Here is a 9,093-nt window from a genome sequence, read left to right as displayed (position 1 = left end):
ATCAAAGAAGAGTTTATCCACTAAACCACACAAATAATGCAGGAGGAGATGACCAATGACAGCAGGCGATAACAACGATACTTTAGAATTTCATTCAGCATTAGCCCTGCAAACACTCCCTAAATCACTGAGGTGTCTTTGGTAGTAGCCTGGGATCATTAAAATTACTCGTAACTTTGCTGTTGGTATCTGTTGGACTGAGACTGAGACATAACTCCTGCCAGGTGAATTCACATGTGTGAATTTAATCCAGGGCAACTCATTTCCAAATGACCTTGTCTCCCCAGAGTTAGTTCTCCCCGCTTTCTTTATGGGACTTCAAATGTTCAGAGCTCCGGAGCTTTAAAATGGCACGTTGGCCCTCTGTAAACTCTGTAAAATGTGGAAAATTAGGTGCCATTGAGCAGCAGTCAGAAAGTTTAACATTCAGCAGGGTCTTACACTGCAGGGAGCCTTGCCAAAGCCACATTATTCAGAAACAGCTTTGCTCTGCTTACTCCTCCTTGTTCCAATGCATATATCTGACATTGGATTTGGGTGGCTACAGTGAGGGGACTTCACTGTCTTCCCTGTTATTTTAGGGTCAAGAATTCTCAGCAATAGTGGAGTAAACCACGCTGCCAAAGGGAGTTACCCCAACACCTCCCAAGAGAAGTGCCATAGCAAAATAAGACAGGGAGAGGAAAGTGAAGACAGGGAAGATGTTAGACAATACTTAGGATTTACCACCAAGGCAAAGCAGTGAGTGAAAAATATACACAAATCAGCTTTGTATTAGACTGACTCTGGCTCAAAGCAATGCAGGCTGCTAAAAGCCTATGCAGAAGCAAAAGTGTAGAAGAAACAAGGTTAAAAAATGCTTCTTTTTTTTTTTTTTTTTTATACTCAGTAATGTGAGAAATACACACAATTTTTTGTTTTTTAATCAGATGCCAAATTGCATTCAACTGACTTGACTAGGAAATGCAAAAGTAGATGGTATTAATCCAGGGTGGGGGACGGACACAAATGAACTGAAATCACAGCTAGCTGTTTGCCTGCTACAAGTTCACTGTGGCATTAAGGCTTGTTAAACACTTGTTAAAAGCAAACTATTCTAGCATCAACTAAGAAATGAACTAGTGATATTTTTGAGCTTTCTTGTACTTGAAACAGCAGCAACAGCTACATATCCTAATAAAAGTAGGTATTTGGGAAACATTATAAATATAGGAAAATACTATTTTACAATGGTGGCAAGTAATTTATAATCTAAATGCATGTGTAGCTTTCTACATGAGATCTTCAGTAAAGAAATCCATAACTTCAAAAAATAATTGAATCAAGAATTAACAAAGTTCATCCATCAGAATTATGGAGGAACTATTAGCTATAAAGAGATAGATATATGAAAGACATGTAAGTCAAAATATGCAACCACTTTTCTTTAGGAATATTCTTGCTAGGTCTCTTGTCTCTTTCATTAAAGTTAAACATTATACTGATCTTATTTATCTTCTGTCTCTTTTCTACACTGCTTGAGGAGATGGCTTGGAAGAATCCAGGTCCTGTTCTGTTTGGGTGGTGGTTTTTTTTTTTTTTTTCTCCTTCTGTCACAGAGGATGTTCTGATTTACTTGTTTAATTTGGTAGTGGATGTCATTACTACTTACTGTAATATGGGCTTCTTTGTGTTTCTGGCATTCCTTTGCTATTCCTCACTTGTGTGTGTGTGTAAGGCAGTGAGCTGCTGCTCAGAGACTTAATCCTACTGTTACAAACCCGCACAGGATCTCTATTTTGGTTCAGCATATCTCATGGATCAGCTCAGCCCTTCTATAGAAATACTATGTTTTTAACCAAAAGCTTTCTGTATGAATTAAGAAGGTTTAAGAACAGTACCACAGTAAAGAGTTTATGCTGTGGCTGAGATTTACAGTCTACTTCTTGGTGGAAGCCAGTGTAGGTTGCCAGCTGCACTCAGAGAAAAAAACAGGTTTACACCATCCACAAAGCCAATTCTAGTACCACAGCCGGCAGAGGGGTAACGGGCAAGGGCTTCAGTAGCCCTGGTCTTCCTCAGTGAGGAAGGCTGATGCAAGGTCAAGGCAGAAATGGAGAGCTGTATCTTGTCAGGAGGCAAGAACCAAACACAAAAGACAGGAACCAGCATCAACAAGTAGGAGTCCAAGAAGCTGGAGAGTAGCTGCAGAGCAGGCATAAATACATTCCTTGTTTCAAGCGTTTGCAAGAGCAGCCACATCTAAGCACCTCCAAAGGCTTGTTCATTAGGTAGACTTAATGAACATCAGCTGAGAGGGATTTCTGCCAAATTAATGGATCTAGGTCTTTTGATTAATGAACTAAAAAAGATCTTGAGGCTGATCTGTTGACTCATTAGAGTAAAATGCCACTTTTTCATTTATAGAACAGTAAAGGGGACTCATGAATTTCAGTGCTGTAGCAAAAGTCACTTAGTTTCTTCATTTTTGACAGTAAATTACAATTTTTATGGTGGAGCTTGCATACTCTGAGAGGTCTTTGGGATGTGTCATTCTTTCAACTCAGCTGAAGGCTGCTTCTCTTGATGCCTTGACCTTAATGGCACACTACTTCACCAAATACATCTGACTACAAAAGACACCGCTCCTTAGTTGGAGCCAGGCTTGCAGGTTTGCCATCAACACAGCTGATGAGGGTGCTATCTCTGTGCTCCTTGGTGGGTGCGCTGGTGAGCGTTTATCACATATCCTAGCCAATGTGACGGATGCAGATGTGTCAGACTCACTAGGCAGAATGCTGCAACTCACCACTTCATCTTGATCACTTCTCTTGGCAACTCCATACAGCCATTTTGCTTCTCACTGTTGGTCTTTCATCTGCCTTATTACTCTCAGGTGGTCAGGCAGGTTCATGATCTTCCTCACTCAAGAGGAGGTCACAGCATTTCAAAGGAGAAGCTGGTAGCCTTGCCACCAACTGCATGCTTCTCAACTGAGACCTGTGTCAACAAACCCTACTAGCAGAAATTTTCCCCGGGGAAAAAAACAGCCTGATGTTGCAGGTCAGAAGCTGTTGTGTAGCTCACAGCCCAAGTGCTTTCCCTAGACATGCAATCCAGCTCACAGGCTGTTTCACAGCTGCATTCAGGTAACTTCAGAAGTCTACTGATAGCAATGAATTCATTCACACTAACAGGGAGTCAGTTTTAGCAGCAGCAGTGACCACACTCTTTTATACAAGCAAAAAGCTCCTTTTTTTCCTGCTATCTTATGAAAAAAATACCCAGTTGTTTTCTTCTTTACAGTAGAAGAAGAATGCATACATCTTTTGCAGATTGAATGTGAGACCTGGAGCAGTAACTCTTAATGCTAAACCTTCTCTGCAAGCTGAAAGAAAACTGAATATTCAAGCAATCAATAAAGGAAATATATATTTGATACTATGGGTGGAGAAGATGGGGCTACCTCCATATGTATGTTTCTCCAATTTTTGTCTCATAAAAATGCTGGCATTTTGCACTCAGTATCATGATTTGGTTTTTGCAGACCTCCCTTTCCTCTCCTTTTTTTCAAATGTGGAAACTGGAAATGAAAAAAGGAATGAAAGACACAAATTGTTCAGGGAGCTTTAGTTAATTAATTGAGCCACTACCAGTGTTCTTGGTCTGGGCAACAGTCAGTAGGAAGTATTACTGGCTTACTCTGACAAACCAATTATACTGACAGTATTCTAAAAAAAATATTTCTGTGTGTATTTTCCAATTAGGGGACATGAGCTGTTCTTTGTTTAAAAATGAAAAAAATTAGCTACCTCATATTGCAATTTCTTTAAATAGTATTTTTGTCAAATACTTAGACAATATATTTATTCATTTTAATCTTCATGCATTTTCAAATGTGCAAACTAAGCTTGTTCAGAAAACCCATGAAGCAGGTTTTTAAAGGTGACTTTTCTTTTTGTGAAGGCTTGTTATTTTAATTGTTCAGACTGGTGCATCACAAAAAATAGTGACAGTTTGTACAGGTTATATTAATTTGATTCACACATGCTCCATTTTCTGTTGAGGGGACTGAAAAAAACCACCCACTGCACCAAAGCCACAACCTACATATTTTTCTCAGTCATTTAGAAAAGGATCACAGCGTGCTGGAACTGCCTTTTTGCTTGACAGACAGCAGCATGCCAGTTTAGAGCTCACTTAATAAAATATAAAACTGAAAACTGTGAAAGCGGAAAGCAGCATGTATATATACCTGTCTTCATGTACAAGGTAGGAGACAGTATTTCTAAGACTACTTCTTCAAAAACTCCAACATGGGGAAAAAAAAAAGAATAAAAAGAGGACAAAACCCCACACAAGTAACATGTAATTACAGAAGTATGTCACGGATTTTGTATTGCCCATTTGACTTTTACCGCTGGGTTTCCCCATCTATTTTCTTCTGAATGGTATTCCCCTATAGTCACAAGCAGAACGGATCACAGAAAGGTTTCTAATTGTACTCCTGAAAACTTTGGAGTAATTTTCAAGTTAGTGCACTGTAATTAGTTTAGCAAAGAAGATGACAACTGCTGGCAAGCACCAACATGCATAAAATCAGGTAAAACCACAGTATTTTTTCATGGTGTCTGATGGGTTCTTTTTGTCGCAAGACCTCAGTTGCTAGCATCCCTTACCATAAAGTACCAAGTACAAAAATATTTCAGACGTACAAAATATGATCTCTTGTATTACACCAAATGTCTTTGTTGTCTGTTTTCATGAATTTTTAAAAGTATGGTAAAGCTGCTTCAGATAAAATGATTAAAAAATGAATCCAAATGAAACTATACATAGAAAGTTCTTATTTGTAAACTTACATTAAAAAGACCAAACATTCCAAGCAACCCTGAACACTCCACCTCCTCCTCACAGACACTACTAATAAAATAAAGTCTTTTTAGAAGAGAATAATATGCATGTCAGTCAGCAATCAAGGTCTGGTTTCCCATACAAAGCTGTATGCAATGAACACTGATGCATTTTGTCATTCCATGTAACTCCTTTAGAGTCTTGCAGGTGGAAAGGTTTGCCTTGCAAAGATCCTTAACTCTCCTGAGCTGAGGAAGTCAGAATCCCAAAATACCATGTGCTGCTGCTGCTGCTTCACTGTGTGCTTTGCAATCCTTTCAGCATCTCAGCCTGAAAATAGGAAAAAATTAGTTAGAGAATTACAAGCATTTTGGGCAAAAGTATATTAGGCAATATTTTCTTCAGTTTTGGTATCTACTAATTGATTTTTTGCTGTTGTTTTTATGTGGGATTTTGTGTGTGTGTGTGTGTGTGTGTTTTGTTGTTTTTTTTTTTTTTTTTTTTTTTTTAATCTATTTCGGGATATATGCTTTTACCCATAATGGCAAAATTGAAGAATTGTACTTTAGACTTAGAAAAGGATATGGCCAACTTCCAGCAGTAAGTAAACCCTGTGGAACTCATTCCAGATTGAATCAGCATCCCATAGACATGTTCTTGCAAAACTATGAGTTATTCATATAACACAGAATTGCATTATACTAAAAGTAGTGCTCACTGATCTTCTTCATTCATGTTCACACGATTTGGGGTTGACCTTGGTACCTTGGCGCTGAGAACTGAAATCTCAATTTTGTTTTCAGCTAGGAGGTTGAATCTCACCTCTATAGGAGCTATACAGCCTTCCCATTGGAAATCATGGCAACAGAAGAATTAGATTTCTAAGTGAAACAATCTGAGCTATTCATAGATCACATACAGGACAACAGGCATGGCTTTGGGTTTTTACTGTAGACTTCAGTGATAATTAGTTATCTGCCAATTTTGCAGATGGAAGTTTGAAAATACAAGTTTTAGGTGCTTGGGGAGTAATACAAAGATCTTGGGTTTACACGTGTAAATTCTGCTTAAACCCCATTCTCAAGAAAAAAACCCCAACAAACTCTTAAAGTGAAACGAGTATTTTGATATCTTCAACAAAAGTAAACAGCTGCTGCATTTTTTTCTGTATAGGTACATCTATCTAGCTTGACCTTAATATACAGTTGACTTTTTTCTGAGTATGTCAATGTTGTTCTCTCAAACTAACTTCCAAAATTCAACAGAATCCTGTGGACCTCCTTCTTAGCATCTGTAATTTCAGTATTTTTGTAATCCATGCACATATATCTATTATCTATAAAAGCAAGATGCTACCTCTGCCCTGAAGACTTTGCAAAGGCCAATTGTCTGTTGGAAAATACAGCATTGTCAATGGATACGGGTGACCACCTATGGCCCAAGCTCTAAATTAAAGTAATTATGACTAACATTAGTCTTGAATGTCAATGCAAAATACTGGAAGCAGCTGTGTACAAAAAAAACCCATAAACACTGCGTTGTTGTTTTATGTAACACACTTAATATTTTATGTATATCTGCTGCTCAGAAATGTTACATACTTTGAGCAAATGAGACTAATTTTTTAAATTAAACATACCTATTAGAATATAGAACTGAATATACAAATAACAAAAGGGGTCTGTCTGTTGTGAGGCATCTGTTTGTTTAAAAACAGATCATCTGAGAAAACAACAGTTCATCATTTCCATAGTCTTTTGAAAGCAAACTTCAGGACTTTATACTCAAGTCCTTTTGTCTTTTGAACTTGATAGCACTTGTAAAAAAAAAAAAAAAAAAAGGTGTTTTGCTTTGTTTCATCTACAGTACTCTAGACATATCTGTATAAATTCTTATTGCACTGTCATTATACCTGTTTCTTCTTCCTTATCATTAAATTATTTACTGTTGTTACAGGCTCTTTGACAGCTAGTGCATTCAGCCCCTAAGACACTGGTTTTTATTTGCAAGCTGAAAATATTCTTTGAATATCTGCAACCTGGGAAGCAATGATTAATACACAACTCTTTTGCCACACTTGATCTTGCGAAACGTGTCAAGGAACTTTCCATTATTTCCAGATACCATATATCTGGTATGCCTACTATATATAAACAGTAAACCCCAAAATACTCCTTGCTAAAAAAAAATAGACTTCACATATGCTTGCAATATATTGTTTACATGAGGCAGAGAAAACCCTAATTTTTAAAAGGAGTTTATATAAAGGCTGAACTGATTAATATTCCCTTGAATCATCTTTATCAATTCAACTATGTGATATATCCAATTTGAAGATTATGAACTTTTTCCAGTTTTTCTTGTGGGGGTAGCATTGGGCAAAGAGTGTGGAGTATCCTGTTGAATTTATTTATTCAGCCAATGACACTTGGAATATTTTTTTTTTCAGTTAATGTGAACACAAGGTTTTATCAGGAAAAATCAGGCAAAAAAATTGAGTATTTAGTTTTGGTCTTTTTGTGATGAAGAGAAAAAAAAATTAGTCATGTGATTGACATAAGCCCCATCTGTAAGCAGACAGATACCAAATAAAAAAAGACTACACCCATTTTTTTCATGTTCACATGGCAAGCATTACTGTAAAGCAGCACAACATCATAGAATGGTTTTCATTTAATGATTTTTGAGAAAGGAAATATAATTTCCTGTTTAGGAACTTTGTTACAAGGAAGCAGTTCCAAATAGAGCAAGCACAGAATTTTCAAATTTCATTTCAGGGCTCAGGTACGGTTCATGTATTTTACAGCATCTTTTTGTAATACTCATAATTTTGCTCATCATGAAGAATTAGATCTGGGTTGCAACTTCACCTACATTTAAAGGTGGGCAACAAACAAGTAAACAAATAAAAAAACCTAATCTTAAAAAGCAGGCAACTTTAAAGATTCTTAAATGCTAATCAATCTAAATTATTTTAATTATAGGAACACAGGAAACAGTTGGGTATATTTTAAGTGGACTAGGTGTTTGAGCCCGAGTAGTTCTGAAGTGGCCGATGTGAAACAAGGATGCATTTTGAAACAATCCTCTTGGTCAAACAGTTGTTCAAAGATTTTTTTCAAAGGAGGTGTCATTGTCAAGAGCAATCCAACAAAGATTTAATCCACAAGAAAAGCAGTGATTAAGAAAAATTAAGGTAATGCTTTTTTTCAAACATTTGTGATGATACTTCCTTCTGTCTCAAGAATAAACAGAAAAAACTTGTATACAAAAATGTCCATCAATTTTAAGCGACTTAAAAGTTTCACGATGTTGCAAATTACTTACCATTGCCATTTGAACCTTTTATAGGTTTTACTACCAGACCCCCACCTTCAAAATGTTCTCCCTAATAAATGGATTTTAAAAAAATCGTATTAATTCAATTCCTTTACTATCAGCATATTTGCAAGTTATTTTCCACCAGTCTTCACATCACTCGTATTACTTAGAGAAAGTGTATTCTTATGAGTAGAATTCTGGTACGAAGACTACTTTTTCTTCCATTTTCAGGCCCAATTTCAAGTGAACACTCTCCAAAACGCTCGGACATCAGTGGACTTCTTTCTACAACACAGCTTTCCTACTTTTTACTGTCCTCAATATTACATTTTTAATAGTACTGGGTATGCTTCACCCTGAGTAGCATGTCATTTTGAAAAGGTTTATAATTTACTCTCTGTGTAGGTTTCTATCCTGTAATAAAGGTGCATCGGAATTTGCTGACGTCTTTGAGATTTTTTGCTCCTGGAAGACTTCCAGCCCCTGAGAAGCGCCGCACGATGGCTGTCCCATATATCCATGCATCCTGAGAGTACGGGGCTTCCCCACGAGTGTTTGTGTACGGAGCATCTCTACCGAAAAGCAACTCCGCTTCCCCCCGTTCCTATATTGACGAGAACGCTGTCGCCTCGGCGTTTGGGGGCTTTCATTGAAACCCTTTTATGCCACGTGGATCCCAAGCACCGGCCGCGCTCCGGGAGGCCCGCCGCCCTGCCGCACGCCACCGCAGCACGCGCCAAACCAGAAGCGACCCCCGGAGCACAACGCACCCCACCGAAGCCCCGCCGCCGCGCGGGGCGAGCACAGCCCAGCGGCCCCTCCGCGAGCGCCACGGCCCCGCTCCCCGCAGCTGCGGCGGGGACGCCACGCCCCCCCCCCCCCGCCCCGGGGACGCCACGCCCCCCCCCCCCCGCCCCGGGGACGCCACGCCCCGCCCCG

At 38.6% G+C, this 9,093-nt stretch overlaps 1 long non-coding RNA gene across 1 annotated transcript in view; it reads right to left on the bottom strand.

Annotated features, from left to right (window-relative positions):
* LOC308061320 overlaps positions 1-9,030 on the bottom strand; it is a 24,516-nt gene extending 15,486 nt beyond the window's left edge. Inside the window, exon 1 of the long non-coding RNA XR_013927168.1 lies at positions 32-9,030. This is a non-coding gene — a long non-coding RNA (uncharacterized lncRNA). The remainder of the gene's footprint in view (positions 1-31) is intronic.
* Positions 9,031-9,093: the final 63 nt, after the last annotated feature.

The sequence above is a fragment of the Falco punctatus genome, assembly GCF_963210335.1.
Source record: "Falco punctatus genome assembly, chromosome: 3".
NCBI lineage: Eukaryota > Metazoa > Chordata > Aves > Falconiformes > Falconidae > Falco > Falco punctatus.
The sequence above is the reverse complement of the archived record's forward strand: the minus strand, read 5'-3'. Positions and strand labels throughout refer to the sequence as shown.